Below are 23,688 nucleotides of genomic sequence, written 5' to 3'. Positions count from 1 at the left end.
ACCACTAACAACCATCTTATGTGCTCATTATTTCTTCGTTCAAACACATGTGAATATTATCTGATCGAACGTTAACCAAGTATTATTCGCAATAAAATCGTCACGGGTTTCTTGTCCCATGACATCACAGTGGGAGCATGACGTTTCAAGAAGGCTGCTCTCTCTTTTCCATCTTCTGGCGAAGAGTTTGAGTATCATAGTCCGTCGCCTTCCACAGTGTGTCCCATGGTTCTTTTAGAGCCTTTTAAGGGTTACAGAGAGGACTTACTAAATAAATTTTGATAAGGATTCTATGTCCAGGAATGTCAAATAAGCTTGAAGATCAGATCACTTTCAAATCTCCCGCTTCGCGTTGGACACACACACACACACACACACACACACACACACACAGAGTGGAAGCAATGGTTCTCTTCTACGTAACGAAGGACGTGCTCTTCAAAGTTGAAAGCGCGGCGTTTCCCAAGAGCTCTACAGTCAAGCCTCCTTTTTGTGAACACATCAGTTCCTCACAGCCGTTTCTGTAGTCGTTCGAGAATGGTATGTGATGTTACGATTATGACAGGGACTGAAGAAGGCACCCTCTTCACATTTGAGTGCGTTTCATTAACGGGAGATCTGAAACTGATTCAGTCTTCAAACTTAGTAGATATCCAAACGGTACATATCCGTGCATGGTTCCTCATCTAAACTTTATCTATTAAGTCTCCTGTAAAACCCCAAGAAACATGTCACAGTAATTGTGAATAATACAGGGCTATTACAAATGATTGAAGCGATTTCATAAATTCACTGTAGCTCCATTCATTGACATATGGTCACGACACACTACAGATACGTAGAAAAACTCATAAAGTTTTGTTCGGCTGAAGCCGCACTTCAGGTTTCTGCCGCCAGGGCGCTCGAGAGCGCAGTGAGACAAAATGGCGAAAGCAGCCGAGAAAGCGTACGTCGTGCTTGAAATGCACTCACATCAGTCAGTCATAACAGTGCAACGACACTTCAGGACGAAGTTCAACAAAGATCCACCAACTGCTAACTCCATTCGGCGATGGTATGCGCAGTTTAAAGCTTCTGGATGCCTCTGTAAGGGGAAATCAACGGGTCGGCCTGCAGTGAGCGAAGAAACGATTGAACGCGTGCGGGCAAGTTTCACGCGTAGCCCGCGGAAGTCGACGAATAAAGCAAGCAGGGAGCTAAACGTACCACAGTCGACGGTTTGGAAAATCTTACGGAAAAGGCTAAAGCAGAAGCCTTACCGTTTACAATTGCTACAAGCCCTGACACCCGATGACAAAGTCAAACGCTTTGAATTTTCGGCGCGGTTGCAACAGCTCATGGAAGAGGATGCGTTCAGTGCGAAACTTTTTTTCAGTGATGAAGCAACATTTTTTCTTAATGGTGAAAGGAACAGACACAATGTGCGAATCTGGGTGGTAGAGAATCCTCACGCATTCGTGCAGCAAATTCGCAATTCACCAAAAGTTAACGTGTTTTGTGCAATCTCACAGTTTAAAGTTTACGGCCCCTTTTTCTTCTGCGAAAAAAACGTTACAGGACACGTGTATCTGGACATGCTGGAAAATTGGCTCATGCCACAACTGGAGACCGACAGCGCCGACTTCATCTTTCAACAGGATGGTGCTCCACCGCACTTCCATCATGATGTTCGGCATTTCTTAAACAGGAGATTGGAAAACCGATGGATCGATCGTGGTGGAGATCATGATCAGCAATTCATGTCACGGCCTCCACGCTCTCCCGACTTAACCCCATGCGATTTCTTTCTGTGGGGTTATGTGAAAGATTCAGTGTTTAAACCTCCTCTACCAAGAAACGTGCCAGAACTGCGAGCTCGCATCAACGATGTTTTCGAACTCATTGATGGGGACATGCTGCGCCGAGTGTGGGAGGAACTTGATTATCGGCTTGATGTCTGCCGAATCACTAAAGGGGCACATACCGAACATTTGTGAATGCCTAAAAAAACTTTGAGTTTTTGTATGTGTGTGTAAAGCATTGTGAAAATATCTCAAATAATAAAGTTATTGTAGAGCTGTGAAATCGCTTCAATCATTTGTAATAACCCTGTACATCACTCCTGTCTTTCAGATATATGATTTTTACTCCTTATGACGCGATTCGCTCTCAGCGTCATCAGATCTATACTACAAAACATAACACGAGAAAGCGGAGAACAAATGCCTGGCTCAGCAGCCAAATTGCTGCGACGTTTGACTCTAGCGGCAGGCTTGGCGAGAAACGAGCAGCTTCAGTGTCGCAAACTCGTTCACCACCCTCCACGGTTGTTTATGGGAAAGATAAAATAGCAGTACCAGTTGTTTGATAGTTGTTGCAAAGCGCTAAGCTGCACACACTGTAACTGCGTAAAGTGCACTCGAAGTTAGTTTATGGATCGGAATTCACAAGATTGTGTAATCTTGTGTTATTCATTTTCCTAACGTTGGTAAGGCATATGTCTGTGGCTAGTTAGACCACATAGCACGAACCGAAGTTTGTTTGTTCATTGCTGTAGCAGTTCGTTTTTTACAGTGTGCACCTAATATTACAGTGTGCACACGAGTGTCTTGTTATGTGTTCATTTAGTCACTCGCGCACGGTAACAGTTTTAAATCTAAAACATAAACTCAATACCGCATGCTAACAATTAGTCTCTGTAGCAACCCACAGTGTTATCGGCGGCAGAACTGATTGGCGAACGGTTATGGAAGCACAACGTTTGCATACGTACGAGTGTATTATGAATTGTGTCTGAGTTTTACAGCATTCCGTCAATACCATGATACTGTGTTTACTCTTTCATAATTTATCTCTTCGCGTCACACCTTGGCTAAGGTGTGTACTGCACTGTTTACAGTAGCCTCGCTTGTTTCACTTCGTTAGCAGAGCGTCACATTTAAGTGCCTTTGACAGTCTGTTCTGCATTCCGAAGGTGCGTTTTTCGCGGTTGTTTAGTCCTTGCAATTTTACTTACACAATTGTCTGCAGAGAATTTAGTATCGTCCTTGCATTATTTTGTGCCGTAAAACTTTGATACTTACAATTTCACTATTTACGGAACTTACAATTTGTTGCCCTGGTTTTGATATATTGGTGTTATCCTGTGTAGGATCCTACGGTCAGATATCTTTTCTTGCCACACTATCTTTCATACGTAACTAGTTCGAGAGTAAAAGGTTTCGTGTAGCAGCGCCTATTACGTGAGACAAGGCTCCTAACTTTACAAGACGAAAATTTAAATCACAAAGCTTCAGCGAAACTCGAATGACGTCAGCGAAAAGCGAATGACACAAACAGTCATGGCAAAGAATCAAATCCAAAACGCGATTTCATCCTTCATGTAAATAAGGTATGGCTCATCTCTACTTAGATACAATGACATATATACACATATGAAAAAAAATGCAATAAATATACAAAGAAAAATTCAGTAACATCTTATTTCTAATACGTATCATAAAAGTGAGGAACAAGTCATACATTTTCTATTCTAAACATAACATTTACTTGCTAGCTCCTGAAGCAAACTTAAACATACTCTTATTTAGAATCTCCATTTTACTTAAACCTTTGTTTCGTACATTGTACCACATTTTGGAACACTGAAAGAATTGTCAGTGTATAACGTGCAGTGAGTTCCTCCCGCTACCCCCAGTTTGTTTACAATTCTTTAATCTGTAGGGATAAAAGACTTTTCATCTAGGTTAATGTTCATAACATGAATAAACTTCTTCATCATGACACTTCATATTAAGGATGTTCAGTTTTGTGCTGGTGGGACAAATTTCGCCAACGTGGCATAGCCATACAATCTTGTACACATTACAAATAATAGTATCTTGTCAGTTTATGACCACAGAAAATAGTATAAGATTAGAAACAATAAAATACACGCATACGTACATGACTAAATAATTATACAAGAACAGGTTATTGACAAGTTGTTCAAAATGAGTAAACATGTATCTTTACTGGATAAAATTTTTCAGATCGCAGCGGTGGTACAATTCTTTGATCTGCAAATTAATCATGAGTAGACATTTTACATCCTGAAACTTCTGAATTTGTTTTTCCAAAACTTCTGGCCTGGTTCTCATGGGTGCAACAATTTTGTTTATGTTTCGAGCGCCAAGCAAGACGTATGCCTCCGCGTGCTTTATTTGCTGCTAACAATGGACTGCTGTAAGGTAGCATGGTGTTTCCCGTTTAACTGTCTCCCTTTTCGACTACGGTATAGAATAAGTTTGACGTGAAAATGTTTCATGTGGATGTTGTAAACGTATCCTTTTATGACTCCAGATTTATAAGAAAACATCTTTACAGAAGATAATAAAAAATCTGATAGCTCAGCTTTCTGCTGTTCGCTAAGGTATTCTAATTCTCGTGCCTTAGCGAAGAGTAAGGTAAATCACAATTAACTTGTTTAGGTATGGGCATGCCATGTCTATAGTCCACAGGAAGATTGTCTTCCCACACCACCTTGCGGCGTATAATCTTCTGTTTTAAGGTTCTGGCAAAATTTGCCTTGATGTGCCTTAGTGCGCATTAAATTCAAAAGAAACTTTTTACCTCCAACATTTATTTGGCATGTTCTACTCCGGACATCGACCTTTGCATCTCCCCTTCGTAGAAAGTCCATACCGAACAGACAGGACATAGATAAGCCCCTAACGATGGAAAACGTCCGTTCTAAAGCTCCGCTATCAGATAACACTTCAACCAGTGTCTGATTTTCAATCCTTTGTGCCCGTGCACCAATGGCTCCCGAGACTAAATAATTTTGCACAGACCTTTCTGGTCCCACATATCTTATTAAAAAATTTAAATCAAGTTCATTTAATTTTGCTCCCGTGAATATAGCAGCGTTTACTGCTGTCTGAACTTGATATCCATGTTGCTGATCGGTAACTTCAGGTCTTTTTATTGGTTGGTTATTATATCTGCCTTGATGCTGCTGGTCTTGCCAGCTGGGAGGCGGCTGTGAAAAATTTGTCAGCGGTGGTCTCCAAAAATTGGGCTTCTCCTGACTCCCGGTTTGTTTTTGCCCCCAGTGTTGTGTCTAGACAAGACAGCCTAGACACAATGAGAGGAAGCCGAACGGCACGCGCTTAAACTCACGCAGGCTGGCGTGAGGTCTGAAACAGGATACGTAATGAATGCTATAAGGAAAAGTACGTAGCTTCTGGAATACTTAACTTTAATCCATAATTGTATAACATCGCTCTTGTACAGATATAATCTCCATTTTAATATACTTGGTGATGGCGCCTTGCTAGGTCGTAGCAAATGACTTAGCTGAAGGCTATGCTAACTATCGTCTCGGCAATTGAGAGCGTGATTGTCAGTGAACCATGGCTAGCAACGTCGGCTGTACAACTGGGGCGAGTGCCAGTACGTCTCTCTAGACCTGCCGTGTGGTGGCGCTCGGTCTGCTATCACTGACAGTGGCGACACGCGGGTCCGACGTATACTACCGGACCGCGGCCGATTTAAAGGCTAACACCTAGCAAGTGTGGTGTCTGGCGGTGACACCACACCCAGTAACCCTGATTTTGCAAGTGTCTATTATTCTGATACCCGGGGTGATATCAGTGGTTATCATTTTTATTTCTACACATTGCCATTGCTACGGTCGCCTGCAGGTGTGGCGTCGTTGCCGTTTCCAGCGTGGTTCCAACCATTGTTGTTATTCGTGTTACGTTGCGGCCCGTCACTGCGGTTTCCATTCATACTTTTCACGTCTTCTTGAACTAAATAAATCGAATCCACCACAGATAAAAAGTTTTTGAATGTAGCTTAGCGCGTGTGTTTTAGTTTTTTCCGAATATTGATTGGCAGCTTCCTTTCAAAATTCCTATCAAATCTTTGTATGATATGAGATTGTCCAAATTACCGTATCTTTCCAGTGTACTTTTCAAAATATTTCCGAAGACTTCCTTGCGTGGTATTGTAAGAAGTCTCCAGCTTGATTACATTTTTTTTTTTTTTTTTTTTTTAAATTTGTGTTCCTGTGGGACCAAACTGCTGAGGTCATCGGTCCCAGGCTTTCACACAACTTAATCTAACGTAAACTAACTTACGCTGACTAAGGACAACACACACACACACACACACACACACACACACACACACACACACACACACACCAACACAAACACACACACACACACACATACATACATACATGCCCGAGGAGGACTCTAACCTCTGAGAGGGGCAACCGCGCGAACCGTGGCAAGGCGCCCAAGACCGCGCGGCTACCCCGCGCGTCGTTGAATACTTCACGCCTTAGACGTGCTTGAATATGTGGTCACCAATACTTCTTTAAGAATGCCTGTTAGTTGACTGGAATACTCTCTTTCAAATTCTAAAGGTGGCAGGGGTAAAATACAGGGAGCGAAAGGCTATTTACAATTTGTACAGAAACCGATGGCAGTTATAAGAGTCCAGGGACATGAAAGGGAAGCAGTGGTTGGGAAGGGAGTAAGACAGGGTTGTAGCCTCTCCCCGATGTTGTTCAATCTGTATATTTAGCAAGCAGTAAAGGAAACAAATGAAAAATTCGGAGTAGGTATTAAAATTCATGGAGAAGAAGTAAAAACTTTGAGGTTCGCCGATGACATTCTAATTCTGTCAGAGACAGCAAAGGACTTGGAAGAGCAGTTGAACGGAATGGACAGTGTCTTGAAAGGAGGATATAAGATGAACATCAACAAAAGCAAAACGAGGATAATGGTATGTAGTCTAATTAAGTCGGGTGATGCTGAGGGAATTAGATTAGGAAATGAGACACTTAAAGTAGTAAAGGAGTTTTGCTATTTGGGGAGCAAAATAACTGTTGATGGTCGAAGTAGAGAGGATATAAAATGTCGACTGGCAATGGCAAGGAAAGCGTTTCTGAAGAAGAGAAATTTGTTAACATCGAGAATAGATTTAAGTGTCAGGAAGTCATTTCTGAAAGTATTTGTATGAAGTGTAGCCATGTATGGAAGTGAAACATGGACGATAAATAGTTTGGAAAAGAAGAGAATAGAAGCTTTCGAAATGTGGTGCTAGAGAAGAATGCTGAAGATTAGATGGGTAGATCACATAACTAATGAGGAAGTACTGAATAGGATTGGGGAGAAGAGAAGTTTGTGGCACAACTTGACCAGAAGAAGGGATCGGTTGGTAGGACATGTTCTGAGGCATCAAGGGATCACCAATTTAGTATTGGAGGGCAGCGTGGAGGGTAAAAATCGTAGAGGGAGACCAAGAGATGAATACACTAAGCAGATTCAGAAGGATGTAGGTTCCAGTAGGTACTGGGAGATGAAGAAGCTTGCACAGGATAGAGTAGCATGGAGAGCTGCATCAAACCAGTCTCAGGACTGAAGACCACAAAAACAACAACAACAATGCCTGTTAGAGCTGTTCATACATCGAACAAGAATCTCGCTGCGTGTCCGAGGCGGCAAACTGAATTTTCGATCGTTCGTTTTACGTCTTTGATAATATGTCCCAAAAACTACGTATAAATATCATCGGATGTGGAAACCTTTTTTCTGGAGTAAACACCTGAAACTGCATGTGCTTAAAAAGGGTTTCTACCAAAACCTCGACTACTAATGTCGGTGCTGCGCCTGCACAATCGTAACTACATACACCACAGGTACCATAATATCCCATTACATTTTGTATCGGCGGGTTTGCCGCGCGGCATACGGCGCCTTACCACGGTTCGTGCGGCTCCCCCGTCGGAGGTTCGAGTCCTCCCTTGGGCATGGGTGTGTGTGTTGTCCATAGCATAAATTAGTTTTAGATTAAATAGTGTGTAGGCTTAGGGACCGATGACCTCAGCAGTTTGCTCCCGTAAGACCTTACCACAAATTTCCAAATTTGCGGGTTGTACATCGGTACATTCCCGTACATTTGCGGCATGCGCACGAGCGTGTGTCTTTATCACACGGCATGTTAACAAGTGATTATACGTGTTGTTTGAGGTCGGTTCTTGAACGATAACATTGTCACGCCATTGGGGTAAATCTTATACTAAAATTTTGCGCATTCCGCCAAGTTCTGTGCGAATAGTTTCACCTGCAGTTCTTGGCTCGGAAGCAACATCCTCTCTTACAGCCTGCACTGCAGCACGTATTTCTGGTTTAGATGTTTCTGTTATTTCGGTATATTTCTTAGAAACCTATTCTTGAAATCATATTTTTCTCCCTAGGCAATTAGCTCTTGTGTCACGTTCTGACCCTGCTCAAGAGACAACTTACTTATATTTAGCTCGCTACTGAGGAACGAGACTTTAGTCTGTATTTCGTACTGCATCTGTTTTATTTTTGTGACATCGTCTGATAATTTATTTACGGTACTGTTATCTAGTGATACGATTAGTCAAATATGAAATTTCTTTTTTTTACTTCTTCGATTGCCGAAGTGATCCTCGTATTTATATCTTCCATTGCAGCATTGACTTTTGTATTCAATCTTTTACACCGTTGTTTCATGATTGCGATATTTTGCTGTTTTAAATTTTCAGATTGTTCTTTGGAATTATTTTCTATGCTTTCGGATTGTTGTCTGAAATCACTGTCAATGGTTTGGGATTGTTGTCTGATTTTATTTTCAGTTTCACTGGATACTTGTTTAATTTTATTGTCAATTCTGTCCGCTTCTTTCGCAGTAACTAAATTTCGTTATCGATTTTTGGTAATATCTAAACTTCGTTCTTTCACAATTTGCGTTAAACTCACAGTAATTCGCGCAATGAAATCGTCTAGCGGGGAAGCGGATTGTACTGTCGGCATGACCGGTTCGTAAATTTACGATTGTACATCCACTTATTCAGACGGGGCATTTACATTGTCTGCTCCAGATTCTGACATTTCTGTAAGAGAATCTGCCTTCTGTTCACTTTCCCATTTTTGTCATTATCACGCATTAGACAACAGAAGTTAAAATTATTTTCACAATTCGAAATAATTACCCACTTGGAAAATGAAGCAAAGAAATACATTAACACTGCAGAAACATGATTTACAGTTACGAAAGACAAGATGGATGCCTAATTATAGAGGCAGTAGAATGGATAACTATCCATGATGCCGTGCAAGAGCAGCAATTTTGGCAACGCCTGATACAAGAATGATGTATAAGTATGTCTTGCACATGAACGACAATGAAACCAATGTTTACAAATCTTGTATTTAATGAGTCACACATTAAACACGCGAATTATGAAAGAAGTTGTCGAAATGCAGAGGCGGGCTAGCAATGCTGCCGTCCCTTACCACACGGCGTGTGAGGACTGGAATGATTTTCTGGTTTCTCGGTTACGCGCCGATTAGCAGTCGATTTCTATCAGTACGCAGCATCTCCTGATTCGTTGATTAGTACTTCCTCCCGCAGATTGGATACATGAAAAAGAATACAATCAGTAATTCATACATAATGAGTTCAAAATGGCTCTGAGGACTATGGGACTTAACTGCTGAGGTCATCAGTCCCCTAGAACTTAGAACTACTTAAACCTAACTAACCTAAGGTCATCACACACATCAATTCCCGAGGCAGGATTCGAACCTGCGACCGTAGCGGTTGCGCGGTTCCAGACTGTAGCGCCTAGAACCGCTCGGCCACTCTGGCCGGCTACATAATGAGTTCTTCGCGCTCCACTTTGGGCACAAAAATGACGCGTCTGCTGAAGCACATGATTACAAAAAATAATAATAATTTAGTTTTAAGTAGAAATTGAAATTAATCACTGGAAACAGAACTATTAAAATTAACTGGAGCAGACGGCCATTGTTGATTGTTAGTGGCCAAACTGACTTCCAGAAAAATGCTGTAAAATTCAGAAAAGGTTACATCAATTAATACCACCACCAGTTTTGCGGGGGCGGTATCTGTTATTTACGTATGAAACAGAATCATATCTTGGAGACTATGGCCAGATCATTTAAGGTTCCGCGCTTGGATTCAAGTTCGCAAAACGCTTCGTAATGATTGCCAATTAATCTCAGGGACGCTGTAGCAAGTTGCAAATGAATAAATGGCGGAATATAATTGTATTCGGCCATTGCGTCTCCACGCCACGATCCGTTAAGCCCATATTTGGCCATTGGCTGTAACAGTAAAGCATTAAAACATTTCATGTATCATATATGTGTTAGGAGTATTGTTAAGACGAAAACTCATCAAACTTAGCTGATTTACATTAACATTAATTGCAAATGGTTCTAAAGCTAAAACATGACACATTTGTCTACACAAATGAAAGATTAATTAATGATACGCAAGGAACGCAGCTATAGTGTGCCCTACCAGCATAAAGGCTAACAGACAAGAGAGAGAGGAACGCTCTTCATTTACTTTCTGAAACAAAAACAAAAAACGTGTTACAATCGATCCCAATCACCCACAGGCCAGCTGCCGATATCTTTGAAATACTATTTATGAAATAATAATTGCATTCCACAAAACTAATGTACATAAGTTATTTAGATCTGAAGCTATTTACACTAAATAAATAGATAGATGCACATATTCGTGCTTTCTGTCGTTTTCGGGGCGTAAAATTTACGAGAAACTAAGTGGTGTGTAATGCTTCATTCACTTGACAGAATGAGTTGAGTTACACGCCCTAGTAGATACAAGGTACGTATCTAGTTAAACGTAAACATTCCTCCTTAATATCTGTCGCCAAATTGGTTCATGCCATTCGACGTATTAGAAAGTAAACATCTTTTGGCCCAAGGTGGCTTCAGAGGCAACATCTGTGACACATCACAAAATATCTCTGGAGTGTGACTGTAATTTGTAAGCTGTTAATACGTATCCTCAATGTTCTACTCGACCACTGATGACAGATTGAATGAAACACAACGCTAATATATCCCATATTCAATGTGAAGCCCTAAAAATTGTACACACTATCAAAAAACCTATTTTTAAATATCAGATACTGTCGAATCAGTAGTTTTTTAATACTCGACGTTGAATATGGGACATATTTGCGTTGCTTTTCATTTAATCTGTGAGAAGCGTCCCACTAGCTCTATATTACTCTTATTGATACACACGATCTTCCTTATGCTTGTCATAATGAAAGTCCCTGTTCCCTTACTATTCAGTTAACGATATAAGATCCCTTCTCCGGTTTTATTAAAAATTTCTGTTCTTGTATTTCTTTATCTTGATAACGCACTGTACCTTCAAATATCGTATGTCAGTCTAGGCTAAACAAAATTTTTATGGTTTCGCACACCTTGAAAAATAAGATTCATTATTTGAACAGTGTAGAATATATACATACAAAAAAAAATGCCCTAACTGATGACTCATCATCGCCCAGCCCAAACCGCTAAGAATAGAGACTAGATATTTGGGGAGGGTGTCGATTTGGTACTGTAGGCATCGTTTTAGAAGGGGTTTTTCTAAATTCCACCCGGAAGGGGGCGAAATTGGGGGTGAAAGGTTTTCTGAAAATATGTCACTATCAACGCATTTTTGAAGCTAGAACTGCGAAAATTGGTATTGGTTTCTTAATCAGAAATGGAGATATCTGTTTCAACTTATTTGGAAATTCAGTAATTTAAACATAGCTGCACAACAGCAACGGCTCCACATAATAAAATTATAAACAGACGACCAGTTGCAATGGATAAAGAATTCTTTACCTAGGTTTCAACAAATTTAAATTTGTCTTCTTCAAAAGGTGGCCTAAGGACAATGAACATCATAGCTTACATTAGAAAAGTATGAAACTTAAGTCAAGAATAGATTTTAACATAAATTAGAGAGCTTTTGCATTACAGAAATATGAGAACGACGACTGGTACTTACAATTTTACATTAGTAAGGACTAATGTACCATCGCCGTTTTTACAAATGTCGGTATAGATCCATTTGTCAAAATTAAAATATAGCCCTAGAAATAGGGTTTGTCACGTAAATACAAATTAGTACATGGATCTTGCAGAGCTCACAACCGACTGAGTGTAATCGGCCAGCGTAGTTACTCTGCGACCAGGGCAGGTGGCGCTCATGGCGCGAACCATGTGCCAATTGGCGTACAAAAGTAACGTGTAAATTATCAGTATTAATAACGTCCTTACATAAAGTAACAATAAAAAGAAGGAAAGCCTTGGTACAATTAATGTAGTTATACATCAAAAAGACAGGTGGCGCTTACGCCGAGAGAGTTACGCACAAGGGCATATACAGCCAAAATATAAAAATTACATTACTATATTAGTGAAGCCCACAAACGGTATATATGTCAGAACTTTAAAATTGACAATAATGGCTCTTAAGACAGAATTACGAACCCTGGTCCACAATCCAGTTAATACACATTCGCACGGAACCAACGTTTTAGAGCCAGACAAAATCACATAAGGGCCGATATCGTGGCAGCCATACATCGTGAGAAAACCACATTACATAAAGCTTTGAAAGTGCATCATAGCTTCGTGAGAAAATAGACCACTAAGGTTACCAGCATTAATGTTATACAATAAACAGTACAGGTTTAAAGCCTTCGAAAAATTGTCTACAAGCAAGGTTCAACTGGTCGTTCAGTATATTACCGTCCTTGAGCTCTAGATGTTTAAAAAATTGTAACTCTTCCCACAGATCTAGTCTACGCCCTTTGACTTCTCTGTGTAGGATAACAGTGTCTTCTAACTGTTGTGCAGCTATGTTTAAAATACCGAAATTCCTGTCCGCCGAGGTATCAAAAGCTGCAACCAGGTACATGGACATCAAATCAAAAATTGTGAAAGCAGGTATGGCTATTGACTTTAATCAACAGTGCCTAGATAAAGACATTACCCCTGATTATGTGAAGGCGTACTTAAACTTCAAACAGTGTAACAAAGTGCCTTCTGTTAAAAAGAAATTAGCGCGTTCAGTCATTTCGGATAGCACAGTGAATTTGTACAAGAAAAAAGATGTTCTTAACAGTGAAGCCTACTGTATACATCTATTTTTAACTAAAGCCTTTAAAGATCTTTGTAATTTCCAAATTGACCACCTGTGGAATAGTATTAATGAATGGCTCTTTAATCGTAAAGAAGAAATCAAGGCCAGACATGAAAGAAAGTTGTTGAAGTTTAGTAATAGGACCACAAGTAAAAATGTTAATATAGCAGTCAATAGTGTCAAACAACAATTTTACGAATGAATACTGAATAAAACCAATATTACTTTTACGCAGGCTGAGAATGATTTGTTATGTAAAGGCCTTAAATATAATTTGCTGCTCAACTCGATAAATATCCAGTTATCTGTAATCTTATTGTAGATCTTAAAATCGGTTTGGAATCCCTGAAATTAGAGAAAACCGAGCAAGTCAAATGTGCCTATGAATGTAATAACATAATAGAAAAAGAAATTAAATTACTTCCTAATGGGTAGTTGGGCGAATATAGTACAGTAAAAAGCATTAATCGTAAGCTTAGAGAACACGGCGCCTTAGTCACTAAGAGTGACAAAGCGAATACTGCTGTCGTGGCTTATAAAAATGAATATATAGAAAAGACTGTAAAGTTTTTTGAGGAATTGCAAAATGAAATCCGGCGTACTTTAGCTAGTTCTGTCAGCCTGTTTAATAACTTCCAAAAGAAAGGGCTTATAAATATGAACCCGAAACCACCCGTGCTCAGAAGTCAGTTTAAACTGCACAAACATAATCACCCGATTCGCCCTGTAGTGAATGGAATAGGTAGTCCACATCACACACTTTCGAGGCGCCTCCATTTTAAAATTAAAAATGCTTTCACATTTGAAAATAATTTTTCTGTTAAAAATAGCAAGGAATTAATTAACAATATTTAAACTGTAAGATATACACCTGACACTAGACTGGTTTCCTTTGACATCGTCAGTCTTTATACAAATGTCCCAGTCGATGAAACCATAGCCCTTGTACTAAAGAATCTTGTAAAACATAAAAAACTAAGTGAAATTCAGATTGCGGAACTGATTGGTTTGCTTAAGTTCGTTTTAAAGTGCAATTATTTCACGTTCAATGGGAAAATGTATGTGTAACCAGATGGTATAGCAATGGGTAGCCCCCTCGCGGGTATTTTAGCAGATGTATTTATCAACGCCCTGGAAATAACGTTCTTCAATTCAAGTTCAGAATTACGCCACAAAATCCGCTATTATGCACGTTATGTTGACGACATTACCATTGCTTTTGATGGTACTTATCATGAGTTAGAGCTTCTCTTCAATACTTTCAAAGGTTTACATGGAAAGATTTCCTTCACAAAAGAACTTCAGAATGAAAAAGGTGAACTTAACTTCCTCGATTTAACAATTTCTATACAGAATAGTTCCTTCAATTTCAATATCTTCCGTAAGGAAACGTATTCAGATAATGTCATCCCTGCTGACTCAACTCATCCAAAAGCTCATAAACTGGCGTTTTTTCGTTCTGCCATTCACCGTATGGTAACTACTCCTTTATCACCTGCCGATCAACAAAAGGAATTGAATGTCATCAAAGCGATTGCGACTAATAATGGGTACAATCAGAATATGACTGATTACTTGTTCAGTAAGAAAACTTCCCAAAACTGTTCGACTTTGAGCAACAACCACCCCACTGATAGCAAAGAAGCTAAAAAATTTATTTCCATTCCTTTCTTGGGTAATATATCGTATAGGATTAAACGTCTTCTGAGGAAAAAATATAACTGTAACGTCTCCTTCTCTGCAGATAACAGTTTAAAAAGAAATCTTGTACATTCAGTAGAGATTGCCAGCGATTGGTTTTCCAATTCAGGTGTTTACAAACTAACCTGTAATAACTGTCCTTCATATTATATTGGTCAAACAGGCAGAGCTGTGAAAACAAGATATAAAGAACACCTATTAGGTAAAAAAGGAGCGAATATACACAGCTCTACTTTTGCTGAACACCTCTTGATAGCCGGCCATACGCCTAAACAGTTAGAAGACACTGTTATCCTACACAGAGAAGTCAAAGGGCATAGACTAGATCTGCGGGAAGAGTTACAAATTTTTAAACATCTAGAGCTCAAGGACGGTAATATACTGAACGACCAGTTGAACCTCGCTTGTAGACAATTTTTCGAAGGCTTTAAACCTGTACTGTTGTAAGTAGGCTGTTTAGGTTTTTATATTGGTAACGCCACGTAGCGCTCTGAATGAAAATCACTGGTTGTGCTGTGTGCAGTCTGTGGCTAGTTTGCATTGTTGTCTGCCATTGTAGTGTTGGGCAGCTGGATGTTAACAGCGCGTAGCGTTGCGCAGTTGGAGGCGAGCCGCCAGCATTCGTGGATGTGGGGAAGTGAGATGGCCGATTTTTGAGAATGGATAATCTGGAGGTGTGTCCATCAGAAACAGTACATTTGTAAGAATGTATGTCATGAACTGCTATATATATTATGACTATTAAGGTAAATACATTGTTTGTTCTCTATTAAAATCTTTCATTTGCTAACTATGCTTATCAGTAGTTAGTGCCTTCCGTAGTTTGAATCTTTTATTTAGCTGGCAGTAGTAGCGCTTGCTGTATTGCAGTAGTTCGAGTAACGAAGATTTTTGTGAGGTAAGTGATTTGTGAAACGTATAGGTTAATTTAGTCAGGACCATTCTCTTGTAGGGATTACTGAAAGTCAGACTGCGTTGCGCTAAAAAAAATATTGTGTGTCAGTTTAAGCACAGTCATGTATAATTTTTCTAAGGGGACGTTTCGTATGTCGACCCTTAGCCGAGGATACCTCACTGGAATCTTCTGATTTTTTCTTGTAGTTTGTGCAATTAGTGCAGCATTTGTTTATTGCTAGCGCGTAATTGTAGTGAGAATTGCCTTTGTAGTTGTAGTTTTTCATTCTTGTACAGTAAAACAGTTGTGGCATGCATGTAGATTTGCACCAAGTATTTCGCAGCTGCACTTGCAATTAACGAGATATTATTTTCAATGCTATGTTAATGTGTTTCCTTATTTTGCTCTTCAAATTGTTCTTTTCTGTGTTGTCGTGTGAAATATTGTGACAATCATGGCGTGTGAAAAACGTAACACTAGGCTCCAAAGTAAACTGAGAAATAATAGTGACGACGAGCGTAGCTTATCAGCGCCGCCGAGTAATGAATTAACTAATGTTCAAAGTAGTAATTTGGTAATTGTGCATAGGGAAATGGAGTGGGCTGCAAATAATGGTGTAGGCAGTGAAACAATTAGTGAACAGGGAAGAATTATCGATCGATCGCTCGTCAACAGCTCGCCTCAGGAATCCGAAATGACAGGACGCAATCTTGCAAATACTGTAGATTCAGGTTTTGCTTCCTCACCGTTTTCTCAAATAAGTCAAGACACATTTTCCGCTTGTCAAAATGTGAATGCTGCCGGTGCAAATGCACTGCCGAAAAGCATAGAGGAACAGATTCCAGACACCAATACATTATTATTGCAATTAATGCAACAAATGGAACAAAATCAGAGACAAACACATCAAAAGCTTCAAAAGTTAGACACAATGGAACGAAAGCTTCAAAAGTTAGACTCAGTGGAACATACGCTTGAACAAGCACGTGAATATTTAACTACTGAGTTACATAAAATCGAATCGAAATGTCAAAAAGTCTGTAATGATGTAAAAACACAAATTTGTGAGCATTTCCAGCCTATTTTTTCGCGGCATGAAAATACATTACAGAATCACGAATTAGCCGTAAAAGAACTGCAAACTATTATTCATGAAAATCATGAGACCTTGCAAGCTAAAATTGACTCAGTTGCATCTACCGATTCGGTTACGCAACTTGCAAAAACTCAGGAAAACTTAATGGACACAGTAGATACGATTTCAACACAAATGGACACTCTGAAATCTGGTTCAGAGAAACACACTGAGGAAATAAGTACACTATCGGAGAAAGTAGCCGAACTTTCGGATCAGTTCACTAACTTATCTGCAAAGGTAGATGATGATCTGAATGACACAAGACCTGTAGCCATCACTGACACAGAAGAGTATGAACAAATTAAGAAATTCAAACAAAATCAGAATCAAATTAATACGCAACACAAAAGAGAAATCCGGGAAGTACAAGATCAGTTGGCACAAGTAGTACAAAAATTACATATTTCAGAGGACACTCGCGCTCCAACACGTGAAGAGGGACTTAGAAATACGGAAAAGCTACAAAATAATAACACAGGGCTTTTCGGAAATTATGAAGGAAATTGGCAAGGTGCACCGAATTTTGAGATTGAACCACCGACACGACGTAACAATGACCAATATGCTACTTGCCGACACGCTGAATTTGACTATAAGCTGTTCATTACTACACGTAAATTCAAAACATTTAAGAATTCTGGCAACGACATTCATCCACAAGCGTGGCTCCATCAATTCTCTCATTGTTTTCCTCCCAACTGGTCATTAGAGCTCAGATTAGAATTTATGTGTGGCTACTTAGAGAATGAACCAGCTGAAAGAATGTGATCAGTCATTCATGATTGTCACAGCGAAGGAGAATTTTATCATGCCTTCCTCTCAGCACACTGCTCTCAAGCTACACAAGACCGAGTAAAACATAGCATCATAATGATGAAACATTTCAAACAATCTGAATTTTCCAGTCTTGTGAAATATTTTGAAGACATGTTGCACAAGAATCAGTACCTGTCAAACCCATACAGCCCCTCAGAACTCATCCGCACTTGCTTAATCAAATTACCTGAACATACGACATATTATTTTGGCAGGACGTTGCAAAGACGACATTGAAGCTTTTCAGGGACTCTTACAAGAATTAGAAATTGACACTGACAATCACGGAACGCGAAAACAGGAACACAACAATTACAGGACACATCGTCACAATTCCGCGATGACAGAAATAATAAATGGACACGACAAGGCTATTCTTACAACGTAAATCGTGACCAAAACAGACACCACCCATATGACAACCGTTGGCAGAGTAGTAATAATTACAGGGAAACATCACCTCTCCGCAGTAATGACTATCACAGAGACAATCAGAGAAACAGACAATATGGGAACCAAAATAATTATTATCGAGGGAGACAGAATAACTTTAGACGCAACGGTCCAGCACGCAGTTACGATTCCGGGAGAAATTCTCCACCATGTGACCGACAAGAAAGAAACTATGGAATCTACCGACATGACAACAGACGATATGATCGTAACGACAGACCTGAATTGCATCAGAACTGGCAGGATTCAAACAGGGCAGGGCCCTCTCAACAAGGTGAATTTGTAGAAGTTAGGTCTCCAAATCCCAATAACGACGCGCGCCAACAAAGAGACAATAGGCAATGACTCATACCGCTGGCAACCACAAAACGTACTTATGAAACTGACGACGCAGCTGCCGTAGCTAGTAATTACGTAAAAATGGCAGACATTAGGGACATCTTACTCCAGGAACACGACGTAAAACATAACAACATTGCATATCCTATGATTCACATTGCAGTAAATGACGTACAATTTACGGCAGTACTTGACTCTGGCAGTCCCATTTCAGTAATTAGTGAAACAGCCTTTAACAAATGCAACAAATCGAATGATTGCCTCACACTTCCGTTACGTAAGATTAAATTACAAGGTGCAATCTTTGGAAAAAGTGTAGATGCACGCCAACAAACCAACTTAGAATTCTTTTGACATAGCCACAGTTCTCTATGAACTTTCTTATTGTTCCATTATTGTCGACGGAAATTATATTGGAAGTGGAATTTCTGAATGAATACAAAGCCATATTAAACGTTTACGATGCTGAAATAAGTTTAGAGACAGAAGGTAAGTCAATAGCTTTGAAATTTGAAGATTGGCTCTCAAACCATGACGAAGAAATTAATCGGCTTTACCCCTTGTTAGACAACAGTTCGGAATTTTCGACGGAACTTGACACTAACAATCACTCTGCAAGTACTGTCAGGGATGATATCGACGGCGCATTTGATACTAATGGGTTAATTCAGAATAAAATTTAAACAATTGAGAATTGTAATGATACTGATAGGCAAGACCTTTTTGAGATTTTACATGCACATTCTACAGTTTTTACTCACAAAACAGGAACAATCAAGGGATTTCAATACCAATTTCGTGTTCGTGAGCATACTAAATTTTGTGTTAGACCAAACGTAATTCCGGCACATTATAGGGACCGTGTTAGAACAGAAATACAATCTATGCTTGACGAGGGCATTATTGAGCCTGCAGTAAGCTCATACAACAATCCATTACATGTTATTGAGAAGAAAAATGGATCGATCAGGCTTGTGTTAGATTCGAGACAAATCAATACTACCATCATTCCTGAAACAGACAGGCCGCAAACGTTGGAAGAACTTGTTCAAAATTTTAATGGTGTAAAAGTGTTGTCATCTATTGATCTCAGATCCAGCTTTTATCAGATCGTACTTCATCCATGATGTAGTAAATACACAGCTTTCCTTTGTTTCGGCGTTTGTTACCAGTTTCGGAAACTTCCTTTTGGTTTGAACATTTCTTCGGCAGCATTCATTCGTGAGCTAAATTCCATATTACCTGAGTTCTTAAAACGTCACATCACCTTTTATGTGGACTATATTCTGATAGCAGAAGCCTCATGCGAACAACACAATCGCATCCTCAACAGCGTGTTACATATTCTTGCAGAATCTGGAATTACAGTTAACTATGAAAAGTCTGAATTCGGTAGGACAAAGGTGAAGTTTTTGGGACATATTATTTCTTCTGAAGGCATTCTGCCGGATCCTGAAAAGTTAGAAGCAATCAGAGCCATTCCAGTTCCATCCACAAAAAAACAAGTCCACAGTTTTCTAGGTCTCGTAAATTTTTACCGTCGTTTTCTGAATATGCAAATTCTAGTTACACCAAAACTTTGTTCTCTCACTGGAAAAAGATACTATTTAGAACTGGGACGAACAAGCACAGTTGGAATTCAATTCTTTGAAAGAAGCGTTACTTAACGCGCCAATACTAGCTCATCCAGATCTGTCACAGGATTTCTGCCTTAGCACGGATTCTTCTAAAGTCGGCCTTGGTGCCCATTTATTTTAAGAAGCCATAGAAAATGACACTACTGTTCAGAAAACCATTGCTTTTGCTAGCCGAGTGCTAACAAAATCTGAAGAAAATTATTTCGTTACTGAATTAGAAGCTTTAGCTATCGTTTGGGCATTTAACTAATTCCGTTTCTTTCTTTCTGGTAAGCACGTAAAAGTCTACAGTGATCGTCGTGTATTACAATTTCTTATGACTTCAAAATTAAATCATGACAGGTTAAAACGTTGGGCATTGTTTCTGCAAGAATTCCACTTCACAATAGTCTACATTCCCGGCAAGGAGAACATTGTTGCGGACGCACTGTCACGTGCACCGGCTGGGCTTGAGAAAGGTAACACAGAAGGCAACCTCGAGAAAAATTTCAGTATTCTTTACATTCAGAAAGTCGCCTTTGAAAACTTCATCACCACATCTTTAAAGGACATTGCTCATGAACAAGATAAAGATCCGATTTGGGAAGACATCAAAAGTAAATGGCATGAAAAGACACACACACAGATTCGGCATTATTATCTGATTAGAAACAGCATACTGTTCAAACGCTGCACTGTTGATGACAAGCTATGAATACTTTGCATTCCTGACGATTTTGTTAATAAGCTCATTTGGTACATTCATTTCAACTATGCACATTTTGGTCCACGAAAATGTTATCATATTCCTCGGAAGACTTGTTATTTTAACAATATGGAAAAGAGAATTCGAAGAGCCTTGTCTATTTGTAAACTTTGTCAAAAGGCTAAACCATCTACTGTCTCACATCGTGCTCTGCTCCGTTGTTTCCTATCATTCCTTCTAAATTAAAAGAATTTGCTGCTGTTGATCTCTTGGGACCCCTTGTCAGAACATCTAATGGATTTTCGTACGTTCTAGTCGCTGTTGAACTTACTTCAAAATTCGTTTCTTTCACTCCGTTACGTAAAGCCACTGGACAGTCTGTATCCAACGCCTTCGTTAAAAATTTCTTACGTGAAGTTGGACATGTTAGTAAAGTCATTTTAGATAACGGACCGCAATTCAGATCTGCTGTTTGGTCACGCATGCTTCGGAACCATAAAATCAAACCTGTTTTTATTCCATTGTACTCACCACATTGTAATCCGTCTGAACGGATTATGAAAGAAATCAATAAGCTTTGCCGACTTTATTGTCACAGAAAGCACCAGCATTGGGACAGATATTTACACTTATTTCAAAACGTGCTGAATGAAATGCCTCATGACTCCACTGCTTTACCACCTATTCTTGTACTGAAGAATGAAGAACCACCGAACAGAATCAGAGAGCTTGTACCTTTCCCGAATACACGTAAACTTCGACACAAAGACATAATTGGTTTGGCTATTAAAAATATAAAATCTGCAGCAGACAAAAGGAGAAAACTACACGGTAAAGCAAATGCAAAGAAATTATATATTGGTCAGAAAGTTCTCATTAAAGCTCATTCATTGTCACATAAGAAGAAACACTTGAGTCACAAATTCTTTCTAGTTTACAATGCACCTTACAGAATCCGACGTATACCACATGATAATTGCGTTGAAGTTGAAACTCTGCGTACTAGGAAGAGTAAAGGTGTACACCACTTTTGTCATGTAAAACCTTTTATTGAAAGATAATATGTTTTTTAACTTAGTCTTTGCCATAAAACTTTTCACTTCACGCTACTAGTACAATTTGTCAGACTGAGAAACTGTTAACATGCAACAATGTTTTGAAGTTAACTATCCAGCCTAGAACCTAGGGAACATTTTTAAACAGAAATTACGAACGCATTGTTATAGTGAACAGACGACACAGTGTTGTTATTTGTACATTCTTGCTTGTTAGTTGCACGATTACGTAACGACTATCAGGCTTACATACTTAGAACATATACTGCTAATGAGATTTTAATGCAACATTTTGGTTTAGTTGAAAATGCATTCTGGATTTAAAGTACTTTCTGTGAGATACCAGATGACACAGTGGTTAGTTTATGTGACAGCTACACGATTTTATCACGACACTACTAATAAGTGACCATTTACAATGTTGCTTTTTCAGTGTTTCTGTTTTATATCTGCACAGTTTTTCTGAATTCTTCTGGAAAGTAAAACATGTTTTAGTAGTAACGTTTGTGGCATAGCTACAATGAGAAAGCCTTTTTCGTAGCACAACAATACTTTACATTATAGTACTTTCTTGATCACGGTAAGGTACGTAATAACTACGATATCTATACGCAAAGCATTTCACTTTCGTTTATGATTAGGTAAGTACGTTGATTTCAGCAGAACTTTGCTTACAGAGGATGATAACTACGACACTTCCACAGAGATTATCTTACAACAAGACGCACAGTTTAGCGCTACAGTACACGTATTTGAGTGATTAATTTTGTACTTAAAACATTTATTTTTTAAAGATTTTTGAACTACAAAGAAAGTTTTCCGTGATACATTTCATTCCATTGCTGTAATCTGTAACACCTGAGGGTATAATTACATTAATCCTCAGGGGGGTACACGCTTACTGTATGTACCATGTGTTTGGCAAACACAAGGAGCCCTAGCTGATATGGTATTTGCTTATACAACTTTACACATCGGTACCATATTTCTGTAACACAGAATTACACAGATATCTGATTATTTGACAGAGAAACAAACATTCTTTTTCCTATATCAGTGAGACACGTTTACGCAATTACACAGTTGGATAACTTCACACTTATGAAATTGTATTTTGTCTGTAGTTTTTGAACTGTTCATATTTCTTCGGAACTCTTGTGATACTATGAGAGCTTTGAATGATGTATTTGCTATGCGATCATGATTTTTAAAGTAAGTTTGAGGTAGATGACACTATTGAAATGAGCAGAGAATTTTTTTCAGGTTTTGAAATAATTGGAGGAAGCTACGACGATTTTGAGAATTGACTGAGATGTTATGATATTATTACGATGACGATATGTATTATGCTGTTGAGGTATGTTTATGATCAATAAGATGATGCTACCATATATGAGGAATTTGATTATGCTACGTATTTCTTATGATGAAATATTGAAGAAGTGTTGATGAATATGTATATGTATAATAAAGTAAGGAATAATGAGTAGTGGTTAGGGACTTTGATTTGTGGAGAAGGATGTTGGAAACCAAGAGTCGTACTTTAGAATTATGAAATGTGTGTACATGTGTGAATGTATCACAATGCCACTGAAAATTTTTTGGACACTGTTGTATTAATAGGAATTTGTTTCTACACATTTGTAACGCAAATTCTCGACCTGTGAAATTTTTTATATGAGACTGTCACTGTAGTGCAAACTGCTGGCGTAAATATTTCGGTAGGAAAGTTAAGTGACTTTCACATAATGCGTGGTGGGCACCCAGCTACGTGATAGTCACCTGGGAAAAAGCCATTAGTGTGTGCCTTTCAGAGGCAAAGGTGGAAAAAAAGGAGGCCATTATCCTCGCTATTGACTTTCCTTTGCAGGAGGCATTACAAATACGACACACTCATTACTTCGAAACATATCGTACTTCGTGCTACTTACTGAAATGCTTATGAACTGATGGGTAATATTCTAACATGTGCACACCTG

This window comes from Schistocerca americana, chromosome 4, assembly GCF_021461395.2.
Source record: "Schistocerca americana isolate TAMUIC-IGC-003095 chromosome 4, iqSchAmer2.1, whole genome shotgun sequence".
Taxonomy (NCBI): Eukaryota; Metazoa; Arthropoda; class Insecta; order Orthoptera; family Acrididae; genus Schistocerca; species Schistocerca americana.
This window is presented reverse-complemented; position numbering follows the sequence as displayed.